Genomic DNA, 14235 nt, shown 5'->3' with positions numbered 1-14235 from the left:
AAACGCGTTTTACGCATTGTGCCATAACTTTGCAGGGAACCTTTAGAACATGAAATGTTCACCTCCCACTATAGCAGAAAGGGTATTTCTAGTAGTTGCACATTAAATCTAAGCTGTCTGAAGTGTTTTTCCAAAGTTATCAACATTTTTATGTTTGGCGTTCCGGAACCCACCTTATCTCACGCTGAAAACAGGTTTTCTGCATTGTGCCATAACTTTGCAGGGTAGCTTCAGAACATGGAATTTTCACGTCCCACTATAGCAGAAAGGGTCTTTCTAGTAGTTGCAAATCAAATCTACGCTGTCTGAAGTGTTTTTCGAAAGTTTTCAACATTTTTATGTTTGGTGTTCCTGAATCGACCTTATCACAAGCTGAAAACGCGTTTTCTGCATTGTGCCATAACTTTGCAGGGAAGCTTCAGAAAATGAAATTTTCACCTCCCACTATAGCAGAAAGGGTCTTTCTAGTAGTTGCACATCAAATCTAAGCTGTCTGAAGTGTTTTTTGAAAGTTATGAACATTTTTATGTTTCGCGTTCCGTAATCGACCTTATGTCAGGATGAAAAATCGTTTTCTGCATTGTCCCATAACTTTCCATGGGAAGCTTCAGAACATGAAATTTTGACCTCCTACTATAGCAGAAAGGGTCTTTCTAGTAGTTGCACATCAAATCTAAGCTGTCTGAAGTGTTTTTTGAAAGTTATCAACATTTTTATGTTTGGCGTTCCGGAACCCACCTTATCTCAAGCTGAAAACGCGTTTTCTGCATTGTGTCATAACTTTGCAGGGAAGCTTCAGAACATGAAATGTTCACCTCCCACTATAGCAGAAAGGGTCTTTCTAGTAGTTGCACATCAAATCAAAGCTGTCTGAAGTGTTTTTCGAAAGTTATCAACATTTTTATGATTGGCGTTCCGGAATCGACCTTATCTCAGGATGAAAATGCATTTTCTGCATTGTCCCATAACTTTCCAGGGAAGCTTCAGAACATGAAATTTTGACCTCCCACTGTAGTAGAAAGGTTCTTTCTAGTGGTTGCACATCAAATCTAAGCTGTCTGAAGTGTTTTTCCAAAGTTATCAACATTTTTATGTATGGTGTTCCGGAATCGACCTTATCTCAGGCTGAAAACGCGTTTTACGGATTGTGCCATATCTTTGCAGGGAAGCTTCAGAACATGAAATTTTAACCTCCGACTATAGCAGAAAGGGTCCTTCTAGTAGTTGCACATCAAATCAAAGCTTTCTACAGTGTTTTTCCAAAGTTATCAACATTGTTATGTATGCCGTTCCGGAATCGACCTTATCTCAGGCTGAAAACACGTTTTATGCATTGTGCCATAACTTTGCAGGGAACCTTTAGAACATGAAATTTTCACTTCCCGCTATAGTAGAAACGGTCTTTCTAGTAGTTGCACATCAAATGTAAGCTGTCTGAAGTGTATTTCAAAAGTTATCAACTTTTTTATGTTTGACGTTCCTGAATCAACCTTATCACAGGCTGAAAACGTGTTTTACGCATTGTTCAATAACTTTGCCGTGAAGCTTCAGAACATGAAATTTTCACCTCCCACAATGGCAGAAAGGGTCTATCTAGTAGTTGGACATCAAATCTAAGCTGTCTGAAGTGTTTTTCCAAAGTCATCAACATTTTTATGCCTGGAGTTCCGGAATCGACCTTATCTCAGGCTGAAAACGCGTTTTACGCATTGTGCCACAACTTTGCAGGGAAGCTTCAGAACATGAAATTTTCACCTCCCACTATAGCAGAAAGGGTCTTTCTAGTAGTTTCACGTGAAATCTAAGCTGTCTGAAGTGTTTTTCCAAAGTTATCAACATTTTTATGTTTGGCGTTCCGGAATCGACCTTATCTCAGGCTGAAAACGCGTTTTACGCATTGTGCCATAACTTCCCCGGGAAGCTTCAGAACATGAAATTTTGACCTCCGACTGTGGCAGAAAGGGTCTTTCTAATAGTTGCACATCAAATCTAAGCTGTCTGAAATGTTTTTTCCAAAGTTATAATCATTTTTACGTTTGGCGTTCCGGAACCCACCTTATCTCAGGCTGAAAACGCGTTTTGTGCATTGTGCCATAAATTCTCAGGGAAGATTCAGAAAATGAAATTTTCACCTCCCATTATAGCAGAAAGGGTCTTTCTAGTAGTTGCACATCAAATCTTAGCTGTCTGAAGTGTTTTTCCAAAGTTATCAACATTTTTATGTTTGGCGTTCCGGAATCGACCTTATCTCAGGCTGAAAACGCGTTTTACGCATTGTGCCATAACTTTGCAGGGAAGCTTCAGAAAATGAAATTTTCACCTCCCTCTATAGCAGAAAGGATCTTTCTAGTAGTTGCACATCAAATCTAAGCCGTCTGAAGTGTTTTTCCAAAGTTATCAACATTTTTATGTTTGGCGTTCCGGAACCCACCTTATCTCAGGCTGAAAACGCGTTTTCTGCATTGTGCCATAACTTTGCAGGGAAGCTTCAGAACATGAAATTTTAACCTCCCACAATAGTAGAAAGGGTCTTTCTAGTAGTTGCACATCAAATCTAAGCTGTCTGAAGTGTTTTTCGAAAGTTATCAACATTTTCATGTTTGGCGTTCCGGAACCCACCTTGTCTCAGGCTGAAAACGCGTTTTATGCATTGTGCCATAACTTTGATGGAAAGCTTCAGAACATGAAAGTTTCACCTCCCACTATAGCAGAAAGGGTCTTTCTAGTAGTTGCACATCTAATCTAAGCTGTCTGAAGTGTTTTTCCAAAGTTATCAACATTTTTATGTTTGGCGTTCCGGAACCAACCTTATCTCAGGCTGAAAACGTGTTTTATTCATTGTGCCATAACTTCTCAGGGAAGCTTCAGAACATGAAATTTTAACCTCCCACTATAGCACAAAGGGTGTTTCTAGTAGTTGCACGTCAAATCTAAGCTGTTTGAAGTCTTTTTCCAAAGTTATCAACATTTTTATGCTTGGCGTTCCGAAACCCACCTTATGTCAGGCTGAAAACGCGTTTTCTGCATTGTGCCATAACTTTGAAGAGAAGCTTCAGAACATGAAATTTTCACCTCCCACTATAGCAGAAAGGGTCTTTCTAGTAGTTGCACATCAAATCTAAGCTGTTTGAAGTGTTTTTCCAAAGTTATCAACATTTTTATGTTTGGCGTTCCGGAATCGACCTTATCTCAGGCTAAACACGCGTTTTCTACATTGTGCCATAACTTTTCAGGGGAGCATCAGAACATGACATTTTAAACTTCCACTATAGCAGAAAAGGTCTTTCTAGTAGTTGCACATCAAATCTAAGCTGTCTGAAGTGTTTTACCAAAGTTTTCAACACTTTTATGTTTGGCGTTCCGAAACCCACCTTATCTCAGGCTGAAAAAGAGTTTTTGTGCATTGTGCCATAACATCACAGGGACGCTTCAGAACATGAAATTTTCACCTCCCACTATAGCAGAAAGGGTCTTTCTCGTTGTTGCACTTCAAATCTAAGCTGTCTGAAGTGTTTTTCCAAAGTTGTCCACATTTTTATGTTTGGCGTTCCCGAACCCACCTTATCTCAGGCTGAAAACGCATTTTACACATTGTGCCATAACTTTGCAGGGAAGCTTCAGAACATCGAATTTTCACCACCCACTATAGCAGAAAGGGTCTTTCTAGTAATGGCTCATCAAATCTAAGCTGTCTGAAGTGTTTTTCCAAACTTATCAACATTTTTATGTTTGGCGTTCTGGAACCCACCTTATCTGAGGCTGAAAACGCATTTTCTGCATTGTGCCATAACTTTGCAGGCAAGCTTCAGAACATGAAATATTCACATGCGACTATAGCAGAAAGGGTCTTTCTAGTAGTTGCATATCAAATCTAAGCTGTCCGAAGTGTTTTTCGAAAGTTATCAACATTTTTATGTTTGGCGTTCCGGAACCCACCTCATCTCAGGCTGAAAACGTGTTTTCTGCATTGTGCCATAACTTTGCAGGGAAGCTTCAGAACATGAAATTTTCAGCTCCCACTATAGCAGAAAGGATCTTTCTAGAAGTAGCACATCACATCTAAGCTGTCTGACGTGTTTTTCCAAAGTTAGCAACATTTTTATGTTTGGCGTTCCGGAATCGACCTTATCTCAGGCTGAAAACGCGTTTAATGCACTGTTCCATAACTTTGCAGGGAAGCTTCCGAACATCGAATTTTCACGAACCACTATAGCAGAAAGGGACTTTCTCGTAGTTGCAAATGAAATCTAAGCTGTCTGATGTGTTTTTCCGAAGTTATCAACATTTTTATGTTTTTCGTTCCGGAACCCACCTTATCTCAGGCTGTGAGCGCGTTTTCTGCATTGTGCCATAACTTTGGAGGAAAGCTTCAGAACATGAAATTTTCACCTCCCATTATAGCAGAAAGGGTCTGTCTCGTACTTGCACTTCAAATCTGAACTGTCTGAAGTGTTTTTTGAAAGTTTTCAACATTTTAGACTTAGACTTAGACTTAGACTTGACTTTATTGATCCCTTTGGGATGACTCCCTCCAGGAAATTTACGTTTCCAGTAACAATAGAGGCAAGAAAGGGCATGCAGTTAGGAAGAGCATCACACAGAGAATAAGAAAGAAAATACAAATGAAATAAAAATAATAATACTAATAACCTGGAAGTAAAAATACAATTGAAAATAAAATAAGATTAATATATATATATATATATATATATATATATATATATATATATATATATATATATATATATATATATATATATATATATATATATAATAAAAAAATAAAATAAAATAAAATAAAAAAATAAAGAAGTTAAAAATTAAACTAGGTTAAAAAGGGTTATTGCACCGTAGGGATGGTTATTGCACATTGAGATGGGTATTGCACATTGTAAGAGCAGGTGTCCATTTCTATGTGGTAAAGCGTGGTGTACCCTACTACTTCCTCCCCCCAAGTGAGGAGTTGTAGAGTACGATGGCGTGGTGTACAAAGGAGTTCTTAAGTCTGTTGGTCCGACACTTGGGGAGCAGCAGCCTTTCACTGAACAAGCTCCTCCGGTTGCTGATGACGGTGTGCAGAGGGTGGCTGGTGTTGTCCATAATATCCAGCAGTTTGTTCAGAGTCCTCAACTCTGCCACGGTCACCAGAGAGTCCAGCTTCATGCCGACCACAGAGCCGGCCCGCCTGATCAGTTTGTCCAGTCTGGAAGTGTCCTTCTTGGATATGCTGCCCCCCCAGCACACCACGGTGTAGAAAAGGACGCTGGCAACCACAGACTGGTAGAACATCTGCAGCAGTTTACTGTAGATGTTGAAGGACCGCAGTCTCCTCAGGAAGTACATCCTGCTCTGTGTCTTCCTATACAGGTGGCTGGTGTGTGTTGTCCAGTCCAGTTTATTGTCCAGCCACAGCCCAAGGTACTTCTAACAGTCCACAGTCTCCACCTCAGCTCCCTCTAACAGGACTGGTCGCGGTCTTGGTTTGGACCTCCCGAAGTCAATAACCAGCTCCTTCGTTTTAGAGGTATTGAGCTGTAGGTGGTTGGTGCGGCACCATGCAGCAAAGTCCCTGACCAGTCTCCGATACTCCTCCTCCCTGTCATCCCGTATGCACCCGACAATGGCTGTGTCGTCTGCGTACTTCTGAATGTGACACAGCTCTGAGTTGTAGCAGAAGTCTGATGTGTACAGGGTGAAGAGAACAGGGGCCAGCACTGTGCCCTGGGGGGCTCCTGTGCTGCTGACCACAGTGTCAGACGTGATGTCCTTCAGCCCGACGTACTGTGGTCTGCCAGTGAGGTAGTCGGAGATCCAGTCCACCAGGTGGGGGTCCACTCCCATCCTGCCCAGTTTGTCCCGAAGCAGAGAAGGCTGGATGGTGTTAAAGGCACTAGAGAAGTCTAGGAAGAGAATCCTCACTGTGCCGCTTCCCTTGTCCAGATGGGAGTGGGCTCGATGGAGTAGGTAGAGGATGGCATCCTCCACGGCAACATCTGGCTGGTATGCAAACTGCAGGCGATCCTGGGCGTGCTGTACCTGAGGTCTGAGGAGGCTGAGGAAGAGCCGTTCCAGCGTCTTCATCAGATGTGAAGTGAGTGCCACTGGTCGGAAGTCATTCAGCTCGCTGGGCCGGTTCTTCTTCGGAACTGGAACAATGCGGGATGTCTTCCAGAGTGTTAGCACTCTCCCAGTCTGGAGGCTGAGGTTGAAGATCCGTTGTACTGGTTCCCCCAGTTCTGCAGCGCAGGTCTTCAGTAGTCTTGGACACACTTTGTCTGGGCCTGCAGCTTTCCTGGGTCGGAGCTTCCTCAGCTCTCCTCTGACCTGGTCTGTGGTGAGGTGTGGTGGCGATGGTGTTGATATGGGGGAGGAGGAGGGTGTTGTTGTGCTTTGTTGTGTGAAGGGGGGAGGGTGGGATGGCTGTGGTGAGGGTGGGGGTGGGGGGGGCAGGGGCTGATTGAACCTGTTGAAGAAGTCATTCAGTTCGTTTGCCCTCTCCACTGTCCCCCCGCCGGCTCTGGACTTTGTGTTGAAACCCGTGATGGTCCTCACACCTTGCCAGACTTCCCTCATGTTGTTGTCCCTCAGCTTCTGCTCCACCTTCCTCCTATAGCTGTCCTTAGCTTCCTTCACACAGTGCTTCACCTCCTGCTGAGCTGCCTTCATGGCCTCCTTATCTCTACTCCGGAAGGCAGTCTTCTTCTTGTTGAGGACAGTCTTGACTTCCCGCGTGACCCATGGCTTGTTATTAGGGTAGTAGCGGACAGTCTTGACAGGGGAGACCACGTCGATGCAGAAGTTAAGATAATCTGTCAGACAGTGTGTCATCTCCTCTATGTCCTCACCAGGCGGGTTCAGCAGCACATCCCAGACTGTGGTGTTAAAGCAGTCTCTCAAGGCACTTTCCTTCTCAGGGGACCACCTCCTGATGGATCGGGTTTCAACCGGTTGCTTTTGGACAAGGGGGATATACAGTGGCTGTAGTTGGACCAGGTTGTGATCAGACTTCCCTAGTGGGGGGAGGGGAGTCGCTCTGTATGCATCCCGTACATTAACATACAGTAGATCAATTGTCCTGTTGTTTCTGGTCGGACAGTCTACAACTTGGTTGAAAGCAGCCAAAGTAGAGTCCAAAGTTGCATGATTAAAGTCCCCAGAGATGATCATGAGTGCATCAGGGTGCTGTGTCTGCAGCCTTGCTGTGACAGCGTGGATTTTCTCACAGGCAGTGGCTGCGTCCGCTCTCGGAGGGATGTAAACACAGACGGTGATCACGTGACTAAACTCCCTCGGCAGATAATATGGCCGCAGGCTAACAGCTAGCAGCTCGAGGTCCCGGCAACAAGAGATTGTCTTTACGGAGATATGACCTGGGTTACACCAGCGGTTGTTCACATACATGATGAGACCCCCACCTTTGCTTTTCCCGCTTGCCTTAGTGTCTCTGTCAGCTCTCACAGCAGTGAATCCAGGCAGGTCAACGTTAGCATCCGGAACGAGGTGGATTAGCCATGTCTCCGTGAAGATGAACAGACTGCTTTCCCGGTAGATCCGCTGGTTGTTCAGTGCGGACAGCTCGTCGATCTTATTCGGCAGCGAGTTCACATTCCCCATGATGACGGAGGGAATTGATGGCTTGTAGCGTCTCCGATTCTCCGTACGCTCGGTCTTTAGCTTAGCGCCAGCCTTGCAGCCCCGAGGTCTCCTCCTCAGCTCCACCGGAATGCGATGTCGTATCCCGGCTCGTCCCTTTGTTTGCAGAGCCAGCAGGTCCTCGCGTGAGTAGGTGAGGAAACTGGCTCTAGTTTTCGTTAAAAAGTCTAAAGTATCCATAGGATACATAAAACACACAATCACTCCACCGGGAGAGTGAAGAAAGTAGATGAAAAGAAGTTGAAAAAGGTAAAAAAGAGCTAAAGACTGAAGAGCTACTGGAGAGGCAGCCGTCTCCACAGCGCCAGGTTTAGTTAGTTTTTAGTTAGTTTTTGTGTTTGGCGTTCCTGAATTGACCTTATTTCAGGCTGAAAACGCGTTTTCTGCAATGTGCCATAACTTTGCAGGGAAGCTTCAGAACATGACATTTTCAACTCCCACTATAGCAGAATGGGTCTTTCTAGTAGTTGCACATCAAATCTAAGCTGTCTGAAGTGTTTTTCCAAAGTTATCAACATTTTTACGTTTGGCATTCCGGAACCCACCTTATCTCAGGCTGTAAACGCATTTTCTGCATTGGCCATAACTTTGCAGTATAGCGTCAGAACATGAAATTTTCACCTCCCACGATAGCAGAAGGGGTCTTTCTAGTAGTTGCACATCAAATCTCAACTGTCTGAAGTGTGTTTTGAAAGTTTTCAACATTTTTGTGTTTGGCGTTCCTGAATCGACCTTATTTCAGGCTGAAAACGCGTTTTCTGCAATGTGCCATAACTTTGCAGGGAAGGTTCAGAACATGAAATTTTCACCTCCCACTATAGCAGAAAGGGTCTTTCTAGTAGTTGCACATCAAATCTAAGCTGTCTGAAGTGTTTTTCGAAATTTATCAACATTTTTATGTTTGGCGTTCCGGAATCGACCAAATCTCAAGCTGAAAACGCGTTTTCTGCATTGTGGCATAACTTTGCAGGGAAGCTTCAGAACATGAAATGTTCACCTCCCACTATAGCAGAAAGGGTCTTTCTGGTAGTTGCACATCAAATCTAAGCTGTCTGATGTGTTTTTCCAAAGTTATCAATATTTTTATGTTTGGTGTTCCGGAATCGACTTTATCTCAGGCTGAAAACGTGTTTTCCGTATTGTGCCATAACTTTGCAGGGAAGATTCAGAACATGAAATTTTCACCTCCCCCTAGAGCAGAAAGGGTATTTCTAGTAGTTGCACATCAAATCTAAGCTGTCTGTAGAGTTTTTCCTGAGTTATCAACATTTTTATGTTTGGCATTCTGAAATCAACCTCATCTCAGGCTGAAAACGCTTTTAACGCATTTTGCCATAACTTTGCAGGGAAGCTTCAGAACATGATATTTTCACCTCCCACTATAGCAGAAAGGGTCTTTCTCGCAGTTGCACATCAAATCTAAGCTGTCTGAAGTGTTTTTCCAAAGTTATCAACATTTTTATGTTTGCCGTTCCGGAATCGACCTTATCTCAGGATGAAAAATCGTTTTCTGCATTGTCCCATGACTTTGCAGGGAAGCTTCAGAACATGAAATGTTCACCTCCCACTATAGCAGAAAAGGTCTTTCTAGTAGTTGCATATCAAATCTATGATGTGTGAAGTGTTTTTCGAAAGTTATCAACATTTTTATGTTTGGCGTTCCAGAATCAACCTTCTCTCAGGCTGAAAACGCGTTGTATGCATTGTGCCATAACTTTGCAGGGAAGCTTCAGAAAATGAAATTTTCACATCCCACTATAGCAGAAAGGGTTTTTCCAGTAGTTGCACATCAAATCTAAGCTGTCTGAAGTGTTTTTCCAAAGTTATCACCATTTTTATGTTTGGCGTTCCGGAACCCACCTTATCTCATGCTGAAAACGAGTTTTCTGTATTGTGCCATAGCATCTCAGGGAAGCTTCAGAACATGACATTTTCATCTCCCACTATAGCAGAAAGGGTCTTTCTAGTAGTTGCACATCAAATCTAAGCTGTCTGAAGTGTTTTTCGAAAGTTATCAACATTTTTATGTTTGGCGTTCCAGAATCGACCTTATCTCAGGCTTAATACGGGTTGTCTGCATTGTGCCATAACATTGCATGCAAGCTTCCGAACATGAAATTTTCACCTCCCACTATAGCAGAAAGGGTCTTTCTAGTAGTTGCACATCAAATCTAAGCTGTCTGAAGTGTTGTTCCAAAGTTATCAACATTTTTATGTTTGGCGTTCCAGAAACAACCTTATCTTAGGCTGAAAACGCGTTTTACGCAATTTGCCATAACTTTGCAGGAAATCTTCAGAACATGAAATTTTAAACTCCCACTATAGCAGAAAGGGTCTTTCTAGTAGTTGCACATCAAATCTAAGCTATCTGAAGTGTTTTTCCAAAGTTATCAATATTTTTATGTTTGGCGTTCCGGAATCGACCTTATCTCAGCCTGAAAACGTGTTTCCTGCATTGTGGCATAACTTTGCAGGGAAGCTTCAGAACATGAAATTTTCACCTCCCCCTAGAGCAGAAAGGGTATTTCTAGTAGTTGCACATCAAATCTAAGCTGTCTGTAGAGTTTTTCCTGAGTTATCAACATTTTTATGTTTGGCATTCTGAAATCAACCTCATCTCAGGCTGAAAACGCGTTTTAACGCATTGTGCCATAACTTTGCAGGGAAGCATCAGAACATGATATTTTCACCTCCCACTATAGCAGAAAGGGTCTTTCTAGTAGTTGCACATCAAATCTAAGCTATCTGAAGTGTTTTTCCAAAGTTATCAATATTTTTATGTTTGGCAATCTGAAATCAAGCTCATCTCAGGCTGAAAACGCTTTTAACGCATTGTGCCATAACTTTGCAGGGAAGCATCAGAACATGATATTTTCACCTCCCACTATAGCAGAAAGGGTCTTTCTCGTAGTTGCACATCAAATCGAAGCTGTCTGAAGTGTTTTTCCAAAGTTATCAACATTTTTATGTTTGGCGTTCCAGAAACAACCTTATCTTAGGCCGAAAACGCGTTTTACGCAATTTGCCATAACTTTGCAGGAAATCTTCAGAACATGAAATTTTCAACTCCCACTATAGCAGAAAGGGTCTTTCTAGTAGTTGCACATCAAATCTAAGCTATCTGAAGTGTTTTTCCAAAGTTATCAATATTTTTATGTTTGGCAATCTGAAATCAACCTCATCTCAGGCTGAAAACGCTTTTAACGCATTGTGCCATAACTTTGCAGGGAAGCATCAGAACATGATATTTTCACCTCCCACTATAGCAGAAAGGGTCTTTCTCGTAGTTGCACATCAAATCTAAGCTGTCTGAAGTGTTTTTCCAAAGTTATCAACATTTTTATGTTTGCCGTTCCGGAATCGACCTTATCTCAGGATGAAAAATCGTTTTCTGCATTGTCCCATGACTTTGCAGGGAAGCTTCAGAACATGAAATGTTCACCTCCCACTATAGCAGAAAAGGTCTTTCTAGTAGTTGCATATCAAATCTATGATGTGTGAAGTGTTTTTCGAAAGTTATCAACATTTTTATGTTTGGCGTTCCAGAATCAACCTTCTCTCAGGCTGAAAACGCGTTGTATGCATTGTGCCATAATTTTGCAGGGAAGCTTCAGAAAATGAAATTTTCACATCCCACAATAGCAGAAAGGGTCTTTCCAGTAGTTGCACATCAAATCTAAGCTGTCTGAAGTGTTTTTCCAAAGTTATCACCATTTTTATGTTTGGCGTTCCGGAACCCACCTTATCTCAAGCTGAAAACGCGTTTTCTGCATTGTGCCATAAATTTGCAGAGAAGCTTCAGAACATGAAATTTTCACCTCCCACTATAGCAGAAAGGGTCTTTCTAGTAGATGCATATCAAATCTAAGCTGTCTGAAGTGTTTTTCGAAAGTTATCAACATTTTTATGTTTGGCGTTCTGAAATCAACCTCATCTCAGGCTGAAAACGCGTTTAACGCATTGTGCCATAACTTTGCAGGGAAGCTTCAGAAAATGAAATTTTAACCTCCCACTATAGCAGAAAGGGTCTTTCTAGTAGTTGCACATCAAATCTAAGCTGTCGAAAGTGTTTTTCCAAAGTTATCAACATTTTTATGTTTGGCGTTTCGGAATCGACCTTATCTCCGGCTGAAAACGTGTTTTCTGCATTGTGCCATAACTTTGCAGGGAAGCTTCAGAACATGAAATTTTAACCTCCCATTATAGCAGAAAAGGTCATTCTAGTAGTTGCACATCAAATCTAAGCTGTCTTGAAGTGTTTTTCTAAAGTTATCAACATTTTTATGTTTGGCGTTCCGGAACCCACCTTATCTCAGTCTGAAAACGCGTTTTACATATTTTGCCATAACTTTGCAGGGAAGCTTAAGAACATGAAATTTTAACATCCCACTATAGCAGAAATGGTCTTTCTAGTAGTTGCACATCAAATCTAAGCTGTCTGAAGTGTTTTTCGAAAGTTATCAACATTTTTAAGTTTGGCGTTCCAGAATCGACCTTATCTCAGGCTGAAAACGTGTTGTCTGCATTGTGCCATAACTTGGCATGGAAGCTTCCGAACATGAAATTTTAACCTCCCACTATAGCAGAAAGGGTCTTTCTAGTAGTTGCAGATCAAATCTAAGCTGTCTGATGTGTTTTTCCAAAGTTATCAACATTTTTATGTTTCGCATTCCGGAATCGACCTCATCTCAGGCTGAAAACGCATTTTCTGCATTGTGCCATAACTTTGCAGGGAGACTTCAGAACATGAAATTTTCTCCTCCCACTATAGCAGAAATGGTCTTTTTAGTAGTTGCACATCAAATCTAAGCTGTCTGAAGTGTTTTTCCAAAGTTATCAACATTCTTATGTGTGGCGTTCCGGAATCAACCTTATCTCAGACTGAAAACGCGTTTTCTGCATTGTGCCATAACTTTGCAGGGAAACTTCAGAACATGAAATTTTAACCTCGCACTATAGCAGAAAGGGTCTTTCTAGTAGTTGCACATCAAATCTAAGCTGTCTGAAGTGTTTTTCCAAAGTTATCAACATTTTTATGTTTGGCGTTCTGAAACCCACCTTATCTCAGGCTGAAAACGCGTTTTCTACATTGTGCCATAACTTTGCAGGGAGACTTCAGAACATGAAATTTTCTCCTCCCACTATATCAGAAAGGGTATTTCTAATAGTTGCACTTCAAATCTAAGCTGTCTGTAGAGTTTTTCCTGAGTTATCAACATTTTTATGTTTGGCGTTCTGAAATCAACCTCATCTCAGGCTGAAATCGCGTTTTACGCATTGTGCCATAACTTTGCAGGGAAGCTTCAGAACATGATATTTTCACCTTCCACTATAGCAGAAAGGGTCTTTCTCGTAGTTGCACATCAAATCTAAGCTGTCTGTAGAGTTTTTCCTGAGTTATCAACATTTTTATGTTTGGCATTCCGGAATCGACCTTATCTCAGGCAGAAAATGTGTTTTCTGCATTGTGCCATAACTTTGCAGGGAAGCTTCAGAACAAGAAATTCTGACCTCCCAATATAGCAGAAAGGGTCTTTCTAGTAGTTGCACATCAAATCTAAGCTGTCTGAAGTGTTTTTCCAAAGTTATCAACATTTTTATGTTTGGCGTTCTGGAATCCACCTAATCTCAAGCTGAAAACGCGATTTCTGCATTGTGCCAATACTTTTCAGGGAAGCTTCAGAACATGAAATGTTTGCCTCCCACTATAGCAGAAAGGGTCTTTCTAGTAGTTGCACATCAAATCTAAGCTGTCTGAAGTGTTTTTCCAGAGTTATCAACATTTTTATGTTTGGCGTTCTGGAACCCACCTTATCTCAGGCTGAAAACGCGTTTTCTGCATTGTGCCATAACTTTGCAGCGAGACTTCAGAACATGAAATTTTCTCCTCCCACTTCAGCAGAAAGGGTATTTCTTGTAGTTGCACATCAAATCTAAGCTGTCTGTAGAGTTTTTCCTGAGTTATCAACATTTTTATGTTTGGCGTTCCGGAATCGACCTTATCTCAGGCAGAAAACGTGTTTTTTGCATTGTGCCATAAAATTGCAGGGAAGCTTTAGAACATGAAATTTTCACCTCCCACTACGGCAGAAAGGGTCTTTCTAGTAGTTGCACATCAAATCTAAGCTGTCTGATGTGTTTTTCCAAAGTTATCAACATTTTTATGTTTGGCGTTCTGGAATCCACCTAATCTCAAGCTGAAAACGCGTTTTCTGCATTGTGCCAATACTTTTCAGGGAAGCTTCAGAACATGAAATGTTTGCCTCCCACTATAGCAGAAAGGGTCTTTCTAGTAGTTGCACATCAAATCTAAGCTGTCTGAAGTGTTTTTCCAGAGTTATCAACATTATTATGTTTGGCGTTCTGGAACCCACCTTATCTCAGGCTGAAAACGCGTTTTCTGCATTGTGCCATAACTTTGCAGCGAGACTTCAGAACATGAAATTTTCTCCTCCCACTTCAGCAGAAAGGGTATTTCTTGTAGTTGCACATCAAATCTAAGCTGTCTGTAGAGTTTTTCCTGAGTTATCAACATTTTTATGTTTGGCGTTCTGAAATCAACCTCATCTCAGGCTGAAATCG

The sequence above is a fragment of the Synchiropus splendidus genome, chromosome 15 (assembly GCF_027744825.2).
Source record: "Synchiropus splendidus isolate RoL2022-P1 chromosome 15, RoL_Sspl_1.0, whole genome shotgun sequence".
NCBI classification, from domain to species: domain Eukaryota; kingdom Metazoa; phylum Chordata; class Actinopteri; order Syngnathiformes; family Callionymidae; genus Synchiropus; species Synchiropus splendidus.
This window is presented reverse-complemented; position numbering follows the sequence as displayed.